This window comes from Triticum aestivum, chromosome 4D (assembly GCF_018294505.1).
Source record: "Triticum aestivum cultivar Chinese Spring chromosome 4D, IWGSC CS RefSeq v2.1, whole genome shotgun sequence".
NCBI lineage: Eukaryota > Viridiplantae > Streptophyta > Magnoliopsida > Poales > Poaceae > Triticum > Triticum aestivum.
Genome location: NC_057805.1, coordinates 456,184,530 through 456,201,965, shown reverse-complemented (window position 1 = coordinate 456,201,965; position 17,436 = coordinate 456,184,530).

The following is a 17,436-nucleotide window of genomic DNA, read 5'->3' as shown; positions in this document are numbered from 1 at the left end:
ATCGAAGTCACACAGTGAAGTCAAACAGGTAACACAAGCAAGCAATGACTTCACGAAGACAAACTGTAAATAAAGAGAGGGAGAAGATAGAACTAGTCGCTTGGTGAGGACAAGGATTTGTTGGACCAGTTGCAGTTGCTGTGACAACTGTACGTCTGGTTATGGAGGCTGAGATTTAACTCAGAAGACCGTGTCTTCACCTTATTCCCCTTGAGGTAAGGATACCCAGTCCTCGCCCAATCACTCTGGTAAGTCTTCAAGGTAGACTTCCAAACCTTCACAGACTTCGTTCACCGGCGGTCCACAATGACTCTTGGATGCTCAGAACGCGACGCCTAACTGGCTGGAGGATTCACATTCCTCAAGTGTAACAAGTCTTCAGGTCACGCAGACAGAAAGACTTTAGTGATGCCTAACACCCTTTGGCTCTGGGTGTTTGGGCTTTGTCCTCGCAAGGATTTCTCTCTCTCAAAAGCTTTGGAGGTGGGTTGCTCTCAAACGACAAAAGCCCTGCACTAACTCTGAGCAGCCACCAATTTATGGTGTAGGGGGTGGGCTATTTATAGCCACTAGGCAACCCGACCTGATTTGTCTGAAATGACCTTGGGTCACTAAGGAACTGACACATGTTCCAACGGACAGATTTCAAACACACGCGGCAACTTGACTTGGGCTACAAGTAAAGCTGACTCATCCGCCTCTGGATAAGATTTGCTCTCATTGTCTTCGCTCGAAGACATAGGATTTGGTTGAGCATCACTTCAGTCACTCTGACTTTGTTCACTTGGACCCCACTTAACAGTACGGTGGTCCCTATGACTCAACAAAGAAAAAAATGAAACTACGAAACAACTATGTCTTCGCGCTCCAAAGTCTTCATGCGATGTCTTCTTATGTTATAGTCTCCAATGCGAATATCTTCACATACCACCATTGTCTTCAATGTCTTCACACATTTTTAGGGGTCATCTCCGGTAGGTAAAGCGAATCAATGAGGGACTACTACCTGTGTTATCCTGCAATTCTCACAAACACATTAGTCCCTCAACCAGGTTTGTCGTCAATACTCCAAAACCAACTAGGGGTGGCACTAGATGCACTTACAATCTCCCCCTTTTTGGTGATTGATGACAAACTGGTTGAAGTTTTCAACGGGGATAAAAGTATGTGAAATTGTAAAGGATTAAGGTATTGTCTTCATAAGTAGCAAAAGGCTCCCCCTGAAGATGTGCATATAAGTATTTTGCTTTTGGAATGCAAATGCACATGGCAGGTTGTACTTGTGGAGATCCTCTTCAACTTATGAAGGCAATTCATCATGCATGAAAAGATATAACGAAGATAATGACATGCATAATGAAAAGTGGACGTCTGCAATATGACTTCGTGCAGGATTTATCATCGCATATGCGTAATTTATCATCGCATCATAGAATAGCAGAAAAAGTAGCAGACGACCATCAAGTTTAAGTGTTACAACTCAAAGAACCAAATGTATCAAAAGCAAGAGTTGTAAACACTTGGCAAAATATAAAGCAACCACCCATATGGACCCGCTTGAAGACTATCAACTCATATGCTTCTCCCCCTTTTGTCAGTAAGGACCAAAAAGGTTCGAAGACATAGAGCCTCTACTCGTTCCCATGAGGAGTAGGTGAAGTAGCAGGGTCTTCGCGTTTGGTGGTGCAGAAGAACTTGGTGCAGTGTCGATACACGCCAAAGTTGGAGGTGGTGAAGTAGCATCATCTTGGTCATCAATGACTCTGGCATTAGCAGTTGCAGCTGAGGAGGAATAGTCAGAGTCTTCAAGTGAGGGAGTCCGATGCAAGACAACATTCCTGGGAGGAGTGGAATCAAACTTGAATCTTTCAGTGAAGCCATCGTCTTGAAGATCAGCTTCAGCACTAAGCAATGTCAGACTCTTCCATGACCTCCTACAGGTCTCATGTGTGACAAATGCATTCTTGGTGTCAAGATTTCGAATGCGGTTGACATCCACCAAGAGGCTTTGCATCTGACGCTTCAGCCAGTAGTGCACTACAAAAAAAGACACATCCGTGACATTTTGGGCCGAACGAATTTTCTTTCTGTCATACTTATGACACTTCTATGACAATAATTGTGACAAAACACGGAATCATCATATATGTGGCGGGGTCCTACTTCTATGACAAAAAATCATGACAGAAAATGGGCTTTTCGTCCTGGGCGGGTCGGAGACGCAGCTGCATGACATTCTTTGGGCCGTCCATGACGGAAAAAACCGTGGTAGAAGCGAGGGCGCGGAAAATATCGGGGAGTCCCCGGTTAAGGTGGGTGGTCGGGGGCCGAGCGATGCGTGTTTCTCTCGTACATACGTGCGTGTGTGCGAGGCGTTGGGCTCTAACTGAACCCGAGTGAGGCATTGGGCTCTAACTAAACCCGAGCGATTGCACTGCAGGCTACGCGTTACTGAACCCGAGCGATCGATCGATGGCTGTTAACTAAACCAGATCGAGCGATTCCTTTGCTACTGCTGCTAACTGAAGCCGATCAATGCTACCTCTGGATGAGCAGTGAGCGTTGCTGGGGGGGTTTGGATGAACAGTTCCCGGTGGGGGTGGATGAACAGGACCCCGTGGCGTTGCCTCTGGATGAACAGTGAGCGTTGCTGGGGGTGGGGTTTGGATGAACAGTTCCTGGTGGGGGTGGATGAACAGGACCCCGATCGTTCGAGTCGGTTGGTGCTAGATGAACAGGACCACCCCGTGGAGGGCAGGATGAATAGTAGACGGTGGAGGGCTGGATGAATAGTAGCCCGTGGAGGGGTGGTTGAACAGTAGCCCGTGGAGGGGTGGTTGAACAGTAGCCCGTGGAGAGGGCTGGTTGAACAGTAGCCGGTGGAGTAGCGCGCGGCGGAAGCTGGATGAACAGGAGCTCGTGGACGAACAGTCGCAGGTGGAGGCTGGAGGAGGTCGACGGTGGATAAACAGTAGCCCATGGAGGCTGGAGGGGGTCGACGGTGGAGATGAACAGTATCCGTGGAGTCCCGTTTTGCGGTATGCCACACCCCTCCCGATGAACAAGACCCCTATTTCGACCGTAGCACTCCAACACAAGTCCGTTTCCTCCGTTTTGCGGTACGCCACACCCCTCCCGATCAACAGGACCCCCGTTTCGACCATAGGAGGACCGTTTCCTCTGTTTTGCGGTACGCCAGACCCCTCCCGATGAACATGATCCCATTTCGAACATGGCCGGTCGAACACAAGGCCGTTTCCTCCGTTCTGCAGTACGCCAGGCCTCGTTTCCATCGGCTATTCCGTCCAAGCCCTCCCGATGAACACGACGACGCATTCCGTTCTGACCCAGCCGGTTGGCTCCCCATGAACACGGCGACGACGCTATTTCTCCGTTCCGACCCAGCCATGTACACGAGCCCTGGCCGTACGTATGCGCGAGTAGGCGTTCGAGACCCTGCCCGTATGTACGTACGTGGCCGTATTTTCTTTCTTGCACACTAGCCGATGTACGTACGTGTACATGCTACGTGCACGCCTCTACTACGACACGTGCGAGCCTCTACATCAACCAGTATGTACGTACGCGTTCGCGACAAGAATGACAACGCTACATATGCTTCGACCAGATGGGTCCCGACTATCAGGCACTTCCTTGCGTGCGAAGATGTAGCTAGTGGGTCCCAGCAGTCAGGGGGGTGAATCTTTTTTTTTCCCGGACGCACTTCCTTGCGTGCGAAGATGTAGCTGGTAGGTCCCAGCAGTCAGGGGGAAATGTTTTTTTGCGAAATACAGTTGCCCATCTGGTGGGTCCCTGTTGTCAGGTGGAGGAATAATTATTTTGCGCGTAATAAGGAGGCACTTCCTTGCGGCCGCCGTGGACCCAGCTGTCAGCCTCTCCACGTACAGTACGCTTCCGATGGAAGTCGTTCCTTGACCACGCTGCATCGAGAGCACCAGGGCGGTGGATGACGGCGAGGCCTTGGAAGGGGACGACGCGGAGCCGGGGAAGACACGGCAGTGGAAGCCCACGCGGAGAGGAGTACGGGGGTTCACTGGTTCGGCTACGGTGTGAGGCTGCCGTCGCCGCAGGGCCTGGCCAGCGGTGGGAATAGTAGGGGGCGGTGAGGCCTTCGCGGCAGCACAGCCGGCCACGGGAGGCAGGAGCATGCGGCACGACCGGCGCTGCTTTGGGCGGCTGGAGCAACAAGACCAGAGGTTGAAGAAGCACTACGGTCGTTGGATGGACATTGTACGGTCACTGGAGCTAGAATCGTTCATATTGACTAAGTTGACAAAGCACTCCGTCCCCGTCAACTTAGTAGGCCCACAGGTCAGCTTCCAAAATGGTGCGCCCCAGATGTCAGGGGGAGGAATCATTTTTTGGGCGGGTGAAGCTAGAATATCCGAGATTGAAGAAGAAGCACAGCATCCGTTGGATGGACATCCAACGACCACTGCTGCTAGAACCGTGTGTTGACTAGAAGTTGACAAAGCCTTGCATACGCGTCAACTCTCTTTTTTTAGGGGACGCGTCAACTTAGTAAGGCCACAAGTGTGTGGCAGAGAACTTATAGCCCATTTGTGATTTGTAAGAATGTGCAGCCAATTTTTGAATTCTAATGGAATTTACTACAGCCCATTTACAGTTTGTTAAAAGTATAACCCATTTCAACCAACCGTTCAAAACAGAATTCAATAAAAATGTCCCACATTTTGATGGGATCCGAAATATTTTTATCCCGAAATTTCTAGTAAGATTAAATACAATTTTAATATAAATTTATATTATGTAAAAATCCAACAAAACATTGCGCACGCAACAATTAATGAAATTAAAATTTTTAATATCAAAATAATAATATTTTATAAAGTAATTACGTGTTTGGTGCATTTTTTATAGTTACTGCCCAGTTTTTATAATTACATCCCATTTATTATTTCTTAAAGCCCATTTTCTTGTTAAGACTAATGCATCCCTCCGAGGAAAGATTTGCAGCCCAGCGGGGCGGAGAATAACAACTTGACCTTGCGTGGGTATTCCTAAAAAAGTATAGCTGGGCTGGCCATTTTCAGCTTGAAAAAAATTAATATCTAGGGTGGATATCTGGCCTGGGCTAGCCGGCCACAGCTCGCCCAGTTAATAGCTGCAGCGATGTTTTCGTTGTTGTTCAGAGGAGAAAAATTAATATCTGGGCTAAACATCGCTGATGAAAAACTCTGCAGTGCTCACACCTCAAAAACACAAATACTGCTCGAGCTGCTTGGTCCCAGCTGTTGGCCGCTTCTTGTGCGATTCTCTCATAGGTTCACAATGGTGTGGGACCGTGATGTCAGGAAACCAGGAGGAAGCAAAAAAAATTATAGTTTTATATACTAATAAGGAGGCACTTGCTGTCATCCTCTCCAAGTAAAGTCATCTCCTCATCCTCATGTCCGTTGACCATGTTGACAACGCGAGACGGCGGTGCCACGGCGAGCGCAACAACTCGAAGGACGACGGAGAGGGCCTCGCAGGCCCTACGGATGGTCTGATACAGCGCCCGCTGCTCATTCGCGAAGCCAGGATCATAGGGCCACATGTCCACGATGGCATTGTCGTTCGCTTGTTCACCGGTGCTCGTTGAGGAGACGGAGGTTGCAGCACAGGTCCTCCTGCGCTGGTAGCTCTTCCGCCATTAGGGCGTCGAAGTGTGGCCGCACCTGCTCTATGGTGAACACGGCATGAACCGACTTGGACAGTGGCGCCGGCTCCTGGTCGGAAGCTACGTCCATCGTCTGATTGTCGTCGCTCAGCTCGGCGAGGTAGCTGGCGAGCCAGCATGTCCGGCTGCTGGACCGACCCACTGCCAAGCACGAGTCTGACTGCCCTGGCCCACCCAGACCGCCTCCCTCGCCCACGCGCGCTTTCCTCCCGAAACGGTCAGCGCCGCCCGCCCCGCTTCCCGGTGCATGCGATTGCTCCGCCTTCAAATGACACAAGTGTCGTCCGTCCGTCCTTCTGCCGCCCACATTAATGATACACGGTTGCCGAGGCAGCTACTCCGGCGCCACACGTCCGTCCCTCCGCCGCCCACCATTGCTATATAAACTGCTGTGCCGGCCATAGTCGCAGTCATCCGCATACGTTCCTATTCTCCTGTCCACACCACTACTGCCCACCATGGCTTCCTCGCGCTCCAGCGCTCTTCGGGACGGGCGGACGATGGACCACAAGGAGATGGCAGCCATTGCTACCGACTGGCTGGCCGGCAGGCAGCCGGAGGACGACGACGTCCCAATGGAGAACATGGTAGTCGGTGATCCGGCGCCAACCCCCTCCTCCGCGCCATCCTCACCGGTGCATTGCACCATGACCATCGGCGAGGCCCGTGCCCAATATATGGACACGGTGAGGCAGAAGCGTGAGGAGCAGTTCCGAGAGGCGCAGGACGACGCTGCCTACAACCACCAACTCCTCCAGGAGCACCTACAGGCGGAGGAGCAGATCGCCGTGGAGTGGGCGGAGCAGGAGGCGCTGCTCGACTCGTACCGCTCCTCCCGTGAGGGCCGCCTCGAGCGCTGGCGGTACCGCATGCGGGTGGCGGAGGCTGCGGCCGCCTACAAAGAGGGCAATGAAGCGGCGGAGGCGCTGTTTGGCTAGACCGAGGACGAGGCAGAGGACAATGCCGGCTCCGACGAGTCCCCGCTCCGCTGGTGTCGACAAGGCCCTGCTCTGCCGAGGCCCCGCGGCGCCAACAACGAGGCAGAGGACACCGCCGGCTCCGCCGAGGCCCCACCCTGCCGGCAACGAGGGGGAGGATTTTCCACCGCTCCGCCGAGGCGCCGCCCGCCGACAACGAGACAGAGGACATCGCTGGCTACGCCGAGGCCCCGCCCCGCTGCCAATGAGGCTGCGCAACACAGAAAACGAGGAAGAGTAGAACACGGTAGGTCGCCTCCGCTCGGGTCCAAGTAAGGCCACCGCTGCTACCCTCTGGTTGCTGGCACTGAGCTGTACATCATGGAGCAATTCTATGATTACGGGCTGATTGAAGAGCGCTCTGTGGTTGAGCAAGCTCATGAGATACAGTCATTTGCTAGAGAACTTGAGCACTTCAGTTGTATGCTACCGGACAATGTGCAAAGTAAAAAGGATCAGAAGGAGTACAAAGAGTTTGAGCAGCTTTTTAGCGTTCCTGTACATTGCAATCACAGCGATTCACATGTCATAGAGAACATTCAAAACAATCGATGATTATGCATCTCAGTGATTCACATGTCAGAGCCAATATTTAGTTCACAACTAAAGAATAAAGAAAAAATGGATCGACGCTGCTGACAGCAAAGGGCGTCCCATTCGAAAATATCAAACGCATGTCTTCTTGCTAAAATCAATGAGCAAAATTTGACAAGGTTTTCCCATTCCAAAATATCAAATGCCTACGACTGTGGAATGGGCAGGGTTTGCCATCAGTTCGGACATTGACATGGCACCTCTTGCTAAATAAACCAGCTATTCTTTTTGTGCAGTTCCACCAAAATCAACCAAATTCGCGTGTAGCTTGTATGATTTCGCCCTTATATGTTGCAACGCCTTGAACTTATCGGCACCTCCTTTCTTGTGGTGGAAATGAATGATTCAATGTATTCATGAACATTTTGTGCAGTTCCCATTGAAATCAAGCTGAGCACCCCTGTTTGCACAAACACAAAAAAAGTGATTAGTATAAAGCAAACTGTACTATGAATTGACAGTTTAAACAGGCACCTACATGGTCCATGTACAACACACTTTTACAAAAATGGAACTCACCAGAAAGAATCCTAGAACAACATTGTACTCGCACATCACAGCAAGAAAATGGAGATTTGTCAGTCCTTCTGAGCTGAAGTTAGTTTGGTCTTGTGGGGGGTAATGTAACCATCCTTCAACTGCTCCTTCTGATGAGAAGATAGACATGGCTTCTTCATCCTGGCATAATCAGAACTAGTCACTTCACGTACTCCATATTCTTCTTCAGAGCAGGATGATCCTGTTGTGCAAAGACAAGAGGATAACTAAATGCTAGCATCCCTGTTTGCTCGAAAAAAGGAAAGGAAATATTTAAAACAACACAAATGAAGCACTTCTCAAGGACAATACCACTTTTTGATGACAGCATCTAAACAGTAGCACAACACCAATAGAGATGACAAAGCTCAATCATATGGATGAAATCAGTGGGCGAGTACCAACCTTTGTCAGGAGGCTTATTGTGTAGAGCATACAGATGAAGCACTTCTCCGGAACCATCTGTTGCTATCTACTGTGGTGGCCATGCTTACTATATACTCCTCGATTATATTAATGTTTCGAACATCTTCTTGTGCAGTTCCGGTATCTTCAAAGAAGATCCCTGTTTGCACAAGTAGAGATAATTACGTATTACATTAAGAGTGGCATCAAATCAGTGGCAAAACAATTGCTCGTTCCAGCCATAGCAATAAATTAAGATGCAAAACTATATCATTACTTGTGTCATCACAGTTCCAGTGCTTCATTACAGCACCATGAGTTGATTTTTGTTTTTCTTCCGCTTGTTCTTCCCCTTCATCACTTGGTTCAATAACAGACAAGCTTCGCCTTCAATGTAAGATTTGGCATGTCAATTAGGTTGCACAAGTATAGCACTAAACAATGACATTAATTTTCTGATGAAAGTGGCAAAATATAGGCCAACAGTTGTGAAATACCCTTATCTTACCTCAATGGGATATTCCGGTGCACATACAGATTGGAAGTCTTGTCTCCATTTGTGCAGTTCACTAAAATCAAGCAACATTACCATACAAGTAGCACAACATATGAAAGCACACTGCAGAATCATGTGAAAGAAGGCTAGTACTGACCTCTCATGACGTGGAATTCAAACAACTCACAAGAAGAAGATCTGAACCAAATTTGCCAACACGGATAGGAAGTAAGATCTCCTCTTATGCAGTTCCACTAAGATCAAGCAATCAAGCAACATTGTCGGTGTGACATTTTGGTTGAACTGCACAAAACACTCTTAAAAGAAAAGTGTTTTGTGCAGTGCAACAAAAGGTCACAGTGGCAACGAGGTGAAGTAGATAACCCTGTTTACACAGAGGTGCAAAGGAAACAACTAGTGGTCAATAACGGTGGATGACACAGAAGCCAACAAAAGAAACATATACCTTATCTAAATGGGAAAGAAAGCAAGACAATATCATTTCTCAAACGGTGGCATTGATTAATATTAACAGAGAGATTATATTAACAATAAAATTCGTTAAACATGTAATTTGCTTTTAACTGTGGCATTGCATCAATTTTCCAGCGGCATTATTAGAGGTGTTTGTTTACAGGGACATTTTGGTGGAGGGACTAAAAAAACTCCGTGTCAGTCCCATCTAAACCAAATAGGAGGGACTTTTAGGGACCAAAAGTGGGCATTTGGGACTAAAGAAAGAAGACCCCGAGGGAGTCTTTTTGGGACTTTTTCCAACAGTTGCCCCTGCCACGCATCGCACCTTGTCTCTATTAGTTCACTACTAGGGGTAACATGGTCCTTTAGCATGTCATTTAATAACCTCTAGTCCATGTTTAGTCCCTGGAACCAAGCAGGTAGGGACTAGGGAGTTTTTAACCAAACAGGGCCTTAGATTAACAACAGCTAAAGAGTTGCACGGGACAGTGGACGCACCAGCACCATGTGCATCTACCGATGTACTGGGGTGATGCACAGTCTGTTGCAACAAAGAACAAACACCAAGGAGCATATTTGTGTTGGCCCCAGTTTTGTTATCTTTAGACACCTTTCCCTATATGAGCGCAGCAAATCTAGTCCTGCTCAAACTCTATAGCCTTGTCCCCCAAAACAAAAGATCAGTTCGTTACAGATGTGCGTACTGCGTTTGTCATTGTTTTCCCTTTTCGACCAACGTAGGTGCTGGATAGCCAGTCTGTACTAGTACTTTCCCCACTTCCTTTCCACTGTGAACCACGTCCTAGATTTATGCTATACAACTTTCCCCACTACTTTCCCCCGTTCATGTCCTCTTTGAACCACGTCTTAGATTCATGCGATACAACTTTCCCCACTACTTTCCCCCTTCCTTTCCTTTTTGAACCACGTCCTAGATTCATGCTATACAACTTTTCCCACTACTTCCCCCCATTCCTTTCCTCTTTGAACCACGTCCTAGATTCATGGTATACAACTTTCCCCACTACTTTCCTGTTTGATCCAACACCTAGATTCGAGTGCAGAAGCGGAAAAAGCCCACATGCAGCTAGAGCAATGCATGTGGAATAAGTAAATTATACCTTAAGGTTCTTGGGGTGTGGTTCGGTGGGCGATCGGAGGCCGTTCGACCCACACTATGTACGGCGGCGAAGAAGAAGGGGTCGGAGGCCCTCCCGCGCCGCCGCTGGGTGAAAGTGAACAGCTGCGCCGGTAGTGGATTCCCTCCCTCGCCGACGGCGACAGCGTTAAGCCTCGTTCCCTTCCCGGCGGACGGCTCTTTGACCAGCAGTGAGGGGAGAGAGAGAGGCCAGCGAAGTCTTGTTTAGATCTGGAGAGGGTGAGAGAGTGTGAAGAGAGCAACTACAAGCAGACCAGCAGTGAGGGGAGAAAGAGAGGCCAACGATGTCTTGTTTAGATCTGGAGAGGGTGAGAGAGTGTGAAGAAAGCAACTACAAGCGCTGAGGCTCCAGCGTGTATATATATACTGGAGAGAGTGTGAATTGTGCAAACCCTAGAAAACAAGCGCCGAGGTTGCAGCTTATACGTGATGAGGTGATTATATGGTCACTACGAGATCGTATAGCTCTGTATCCATCCATTTTGACCAGTCAAAGAATCCTCCTGGCACGAATTATGATCAAGTGTAGTTATCGAACCCGAGACCTCAAGTTTGATGAGCGAACAGGCTAACCAGCTACACAACCCTCCCGTTATGTTCAACGAGAGGAAAATAACCTTTTATACATTCCTGCATTCGTGTTACAAGCATGCCGTGTTTTTTTGTGTGTGGGAGTCATTGGGATTTAAATCATAATCGTGTCATGTGGCTTTGGTGGTAAGACTATCCACAGTGGTGCAGAAATAATGCAGCCTTAGTCACCTTACCTCTCTCCACGTAGTACGTTGGGTCCCACCAGTTAGAGGGTGAAACAAACAAATTAATAAGAAAAATTAAAAGCGCCAGCGGTGTATCTTACCTCACACATCTCGCTACTGCTTGGGAACACTGTCCAATTGATCCCTCTGTTTGCTCACGTACTATTTTAAGTGAATCCTTATTATAACATGCACACAATTTTGGGCACTTGTATTCGACTAAGTCAGTGTGCCACCGTATCTCGTACGACTCCCTCCGTCTAGGTGTAATAAGCCACGTTAGAAGGTGCAGCGGGACCAAGGTGCAAGCAGATTGGAGGAGAAGGAGAAACTTGACCGGTCATTCCTCCAATCAAAGCCCTGATTTCTGTCTCTAAATGCAACAATTAATCCAAACAACTAAGATATGCCTCTTCTCTTCTTGTACGTACTCCATTTGTATCTCACTTCCCGTGGCTTCGCACTCGCACGATTTTCCTATTCTATGAACCTGTGTGTGCGTGTGCGTGTGTGTGTTTAACAGCATGTGTGTGTTAGAGAGAGCGACAGATCGACCTACTCCTCAAAGAGATGGTGTGTAGTGTACGATTTTAGCCGCGAGAGTCGGTGCATCCTCTCGTTTCCGGGCGTCCGGTAGGGACAGGCGGACAGCTGCCATGCCCGCTCCTGAGCAGCCTGGCCCACCCAAAGCCCCTCCATCGCCCGCGTGCGCTTCCCTCCCGAAACGGCCAGCGCCGCTCCAAAGAATCGGTGCCGCATTCATGCCCGGGCAGAGCGGACGCGACCTCTCACTGGTGCCTGCGTTGAAGGGAGAAGCGGATTCAAGAGTGATGGTTTCTTCGTCCGTCCAACTTACTGCTGGGTCTATGTGATTTGACGGCTCATTGGTCATTATTACTGAGGTGGTAGGACTGCTGGATGTCCCACACTTTCGGCGAAAGGAGGTACTACTAGATTACGATTTTCTCCATTCTTACGGCGGAGGAGTGCAAGAGCAGTGAAAACACACAGGCTCAGTGATTACATGGCCCACCTCACACTATCACCATATTTTCTGGACACCGTGCGACACCTAACTCTTTACATAGTACTACTTGTATAGTATGTACTGTAATTTATCAACGAGATAGTACAATGCTATGAAGCTTCCAGCTTCTGTTACATGTATCTTGCGTCCAAGGTTGCCCGTTGCAACATTTCATCAAATACAAAGGAGACTAACATGCATGCTATTGCATCTCAATGATTGACAGATCATAGCAAATATGTACTCCCTCAGTTCCAAAATAAGTGTCTCAACTTTATGCTACATACGGAGCAAAATGAGTGAACCTACACTCTAAAATATGTCTATATACATCAGTGTTTGGAGTATGTACTAGTAGTTCATATTGAAATCTACTAAAGGACATATATATTCCAAACAATATGATAATCTCTCTAACCAAGGTAGTAGGGACGAGGAGTAAACGGAGGGAGTACTAGTAAAATTTTCTCCTCGTCCTGCGAGCCATCGCGCGCGTGGGCGAGGGAGCGGGCGTAAGGCGTACAGTACTACTACTACTCATGCAGTCCCTAGCCATTGAAACAGAGATAGCTAAAGAAAAAGACGATCCATGCAGTCCCTAGCCCTTGATCCGTAAACCCTAACCAGGCTTTAATTTGCTGGCAACGTCGTCGCTTCCTAAGAAATGAAGTTTGCAACCCTTTGACCATCGGATCATTTTGTGCAGTTTCACCAAAATCGAGATGAGCATCCCTGTGGCAAAGAAATTGAAGAAGCGTGATTAGAATAAGATTACTAGGACTAGTTGATGAGACATAAACTCATCACAAATACAGTACGTAGAAGCCAGTAGAGGTATGTGCGGGGCAAAGAAGTAGAGAAATATCCACATGGAGTGATGTGGGCAGCTGGAGCAGTGGGGCAAGCCAGCTGTAAAGGGAGTTGTACCTGAGGGATGTCAGGACGTAGCTCAACCTAGAGGAGGGCGGCGGGAGGAGGCAACTACCCACGTCACGGCAGTGAGCAATGGACGAAGGCAACCTCACCGGCTTTGTGAGAGAGAATGGCGGGGACCCCTGATCGGGACGTGCCGACAATGGGTTTTTGCCATCGGCGACGGCGACCGCATCTACACTAAGCATCCACCCCTTCCCCCGGCGGACGTGATCCGTCGGGATGTTAGAGATGATGCCACAGTGGTTTTGTGCGAGAGAGTGTGAAAACTGAAGAGAGCAACCCCAGCAAGCAACCGTGTAGGCTCGTCCTGCCTATGTATATAGTGGAGCGGTTTCCTTTTCTCTCCATATAAGCTATTTATATTGCGTATGTGCCACTGAAGAAAAAAACTTTATTTATAAATGACGCGGCACCTACTACTCGTTCTCCTATAAACCTTGCGCTTGGCATCTCCAAACTATTAACCTTGCGATTGGCTCTTCGCCTCTTCGGGAAGTCGAGCAATAATGGTACTGCAGTATATATCGTTCTGTCTATATGAGACCGAATGAATTGATGCACGTCCACCACGTGCCGAGGGTCGAGGGGCGAGGGAGAGTGCGTACTATTACGTCCGTTCAATATGGACTACATACGGAGCAAAATGAGTGAATCTACACTCTAAAATACGTCTATATACATCAGTGTTTGGAGTATGTACTAGTAGTTCATATTGAAATCTACTAAAGGACATATATATTCCAAACAATATGATAATCTCTCTAACCAAGGTAGTAGGGACGAGGAGTAAACGGGGGGAGTACTAGTAAAATTTTCTCCTCGTCCTACGAGCCACCGCGCGCGTGGGCGAGGGAGCGGGCCTAAGGCGTAGTAAGCAAGCTTCACCTCATCCTGCGAGCCACCGCGCCCGTGGGCGGGGGAGACGGCGTACTAAGTAAGATTCTCCTCGTTCTGCGAGTTGACGGGACACATCAAAAGTACTCCAGTGTATAGAGCCTTACCTCTAAGGTAGGCCCCATATGGTTTGCCTCTTTTTTAACATAACGCATCAAGTCGCAATTTGTTTGTTCACCCGTGGTAGACGAACCTCCCTCCATCTGGTGGACAACCAGTACACGTGTCAGGTTACCACGTGGGCTGCCTTTTCGTACATAAATGAGCTCCACCGTGTACCCGCGCGGGTGTGGTTGGGAAAGAGACGGGAGTACGTGCGCCGTGCGTGCACCTCTTCTCTTCGTGCATGTCCCCCACCTACATGGGTGTGTGTGAGAGATACAAACCTAGACAAATGGCTTGTGTGTTCGTGAGTGTTTTTGGGGGGGGGTGATTTCGTGAATGTATTTGTGGGAATATGTGTCGATGACATCTCAAATAAAATTTTACATGCAATGTGTGTGAAATGGAGGCCTATCCATATGATATATAGAGGGTCGGGCGATCCACGAGAAGAGAGGGAGGGGTCATAGATATCGATAGAGTCAAAGAGAGGATCGAGTGGGTGGGTGCGAGATCGATGAAGAGAGCCATCAAAATTGTGTGTGTGTGCAAGTCAAAGATATAGGGCAACTGACCTAGCTACCGGAACGTCAGAGGGCACATGTCAAGTTTGTGTGTGGCAGGGAGACATGACTAGAGTGCTCGATGTATCGGTGTGTGTGTGTGTGTGCGAGGGGGTGGGGGGAGGGGTAGGCAGAGTCCTAACTATAGAGGTAGAACGACTCGTATATGTGTTGAGAAGGAGAGACCCAGCTATGTCTTGAGGGAGATCGGTCGACATCCATACATAACTGAAGGATGGGAAATAGGATGGGACAGAGAGAGAGGAGAGAGAGAGGGAGGGAGAGGGGTAGAGTGTTGGATGGGTGATGGAGTTGCTTCTCGAAGATGGTGGGAGAGGCCTACTAGACAAACTGAGGGTGGAACTGCAATATTATCAATAAGAGTGGGGATGTGTTTCTGTGTGTGCCTGTGCGTGATAGATCTGTCGGGACACATCCATGGATCATGAAGGGGAACCATGTGTTTGGTAAGAAAACCTAACTAGATCGGTAGATCAATAGTTGTTTGTCGGAGGAAGGGAGAGACATAACTAATGAGGTAGATCGATCGACGCGTGGGGAAAACGAGTTATAAGGACCTAGCTAGCTATATGTGTAGCGGGAGATCGGTCGGTGTACGTCCATTTGTTAGAGGCAAATAAGGCCCGACGAGACGGATAGAATGAGATAGTGGAGCTAGGAGGTGGTGTGAGAGGCCCAGCTACAAGCTAGATAGGGGGAGGAGTGTGCGGTTGTGAGATCGATGAAAACAGGGGCGAGAGTTTACACATGAGTGGGACCGTATGAGAGACACGAGGCAAGGACACATAAAGGAGGAGATTGAAGGTGCGTGTGTATGTTGTAGGCAGACATCGCTGGAGAGGTTTATCGATCGGTGTGTATCGGAAAGGAGTTGTGGAGACTGTGGGAGAACGACCTAAAGAAGAAGAAAAATGAATGTGTGTGATTGATAGAATGCTGAGGGAGGGGGAGGGCGAGGAGGGCGTGTGCAGGCACGAGAGAAAGTTAGTGATAGCTACAAAGGTTAGAGGATTGTGTGGGTGTAAGAGACTAACAAAGATCATAATTTAATATGAAAGTGGATTCATATATTTGAATAGGAGATCATAGTGTTTTAAACATATGCATGCATGAATATAGCGGTGATACGCGTGTTGTGGTTTTGCACATGTTATACCATAATGTGATAATGCATGGCGTTTGCAACTCACAGGTAAATGTCGAACAATCTAAACCATACTATACATCGAACAATCTCACATTTTATTTGAATTTGTGATAATGTGTGGCGTTTGCAGCTTACAACTAAATATCGAACAATCTATGTCGGAGTAATTGGACACGGGTATCCCGAAGACGGCAAGAAAATATTTCAAGACATCGGGGCTAGCAAAGCCCCTCAGTCCGACTGCCCGGCCGCTCCTGCCGGCTCCCCGTCCGACTGCTCCACCCGGCCGGCTGCCAGCTGACCGACTGCGCCGACTAGCCGGCTGCCGACTGCAGTCCGACCCGGCATCGACAAGACCCCGACAAGACGGCCATACCGCGGACAAGACAACCGTACCGCGACACCGTCATGTATAGTGTCACTTGTCCCCTAGCACTATTCATGAAGTGACCTAGGGGACAAGCATGACATGCACCATGCCTTGCTCCCATACCCCCACATAGCTTAGATACAAAGCTACCTCACACTATAAAAGGAGACACACATCCATCCATCCATGGAGGGACTCACGTACACACAAGCAAGCTAGCTAGCAAGAGAACTAGCTAGCCATCCATCCATCCATCCCCACGGGCAAGCATGCCCAAGCACAGACATGCGGCCATGCTCATGGCCGGCCACTAAAGCATGCTTTATGCATGCATATATGGCGCCAGATGCCCACGGCACTGCCCCTAGATACAGCACTAGGAGCACTTTGTACTGCCCGATGTACATCCCAGATATATATACTCAGACATGCAGGAGTAGGGGTATTATCTCTCCGGAGAGCCCCGAACCTGGGTAAACTAGCGTGCTACTCGCATACCCGCTCCCGGTCCTATTAGCAGCAGTCTTACCCTCACACAAAGCCCTTGTGGAATCTGTCGCCTCACACCCCCCGTGAGAATACCACGACAGTTGGCGCCCACCGTGGGTCGGTACTATGCTACCGCGCTGCTGCTGGTTTCGCAGTCCGGGCGCTACCATCTTCGCCATCACCACCGCGGCGTCGCGCCGTCCCTCCGATAGCGGCCGAGGGCTCGATATCGACACGCCCTCGGTATGGCCGCGAGGGGCGGCGCGTCCTCGCCGTCGGGACCATCTTCGCCATCACCGCCGCGGCGTCGCGCCGTCTCTCCGGTAGCGCTCGGGGGCTCGACTTCGACCCGCCCCCGGAGCGGCCGCGCGGGACGGCGCGTCCTCGTCGTTGGCCTCGCCGCCTTCGTCATCATCACCGTTGCGACGCCGGATGTCTGTCCGCGCGCGCGGGGCCTAGCTTGACCCCGGCCCCGCGCTGTTACGTCTGTGGCTGCGCGCATGCTTCATCGCGGCGCCTCGCTCCGGCCAGCTGGCTCCCCTCCGTACAGGCGCTGGCCGCAGCTTCTGTTCGAGCGGGCCGCCAGCTCCTCCACGACTTGCCTCCCGTGCGCGAGCCCCCGCCCGTGCTAGTGCAGGCCACCACCCCGAGCTCCCCGCTCCCCGTTTGCGCCTGCCCCGGTCGGCTCCGGCCTCCCGCCGGCTCCTACGCCGCGCCCCCGCGCGGCCCTGGGCTCGTACCGGCGTCCTCCGCCGGGTGCCTGCGTGCTCGGCCTCGCCC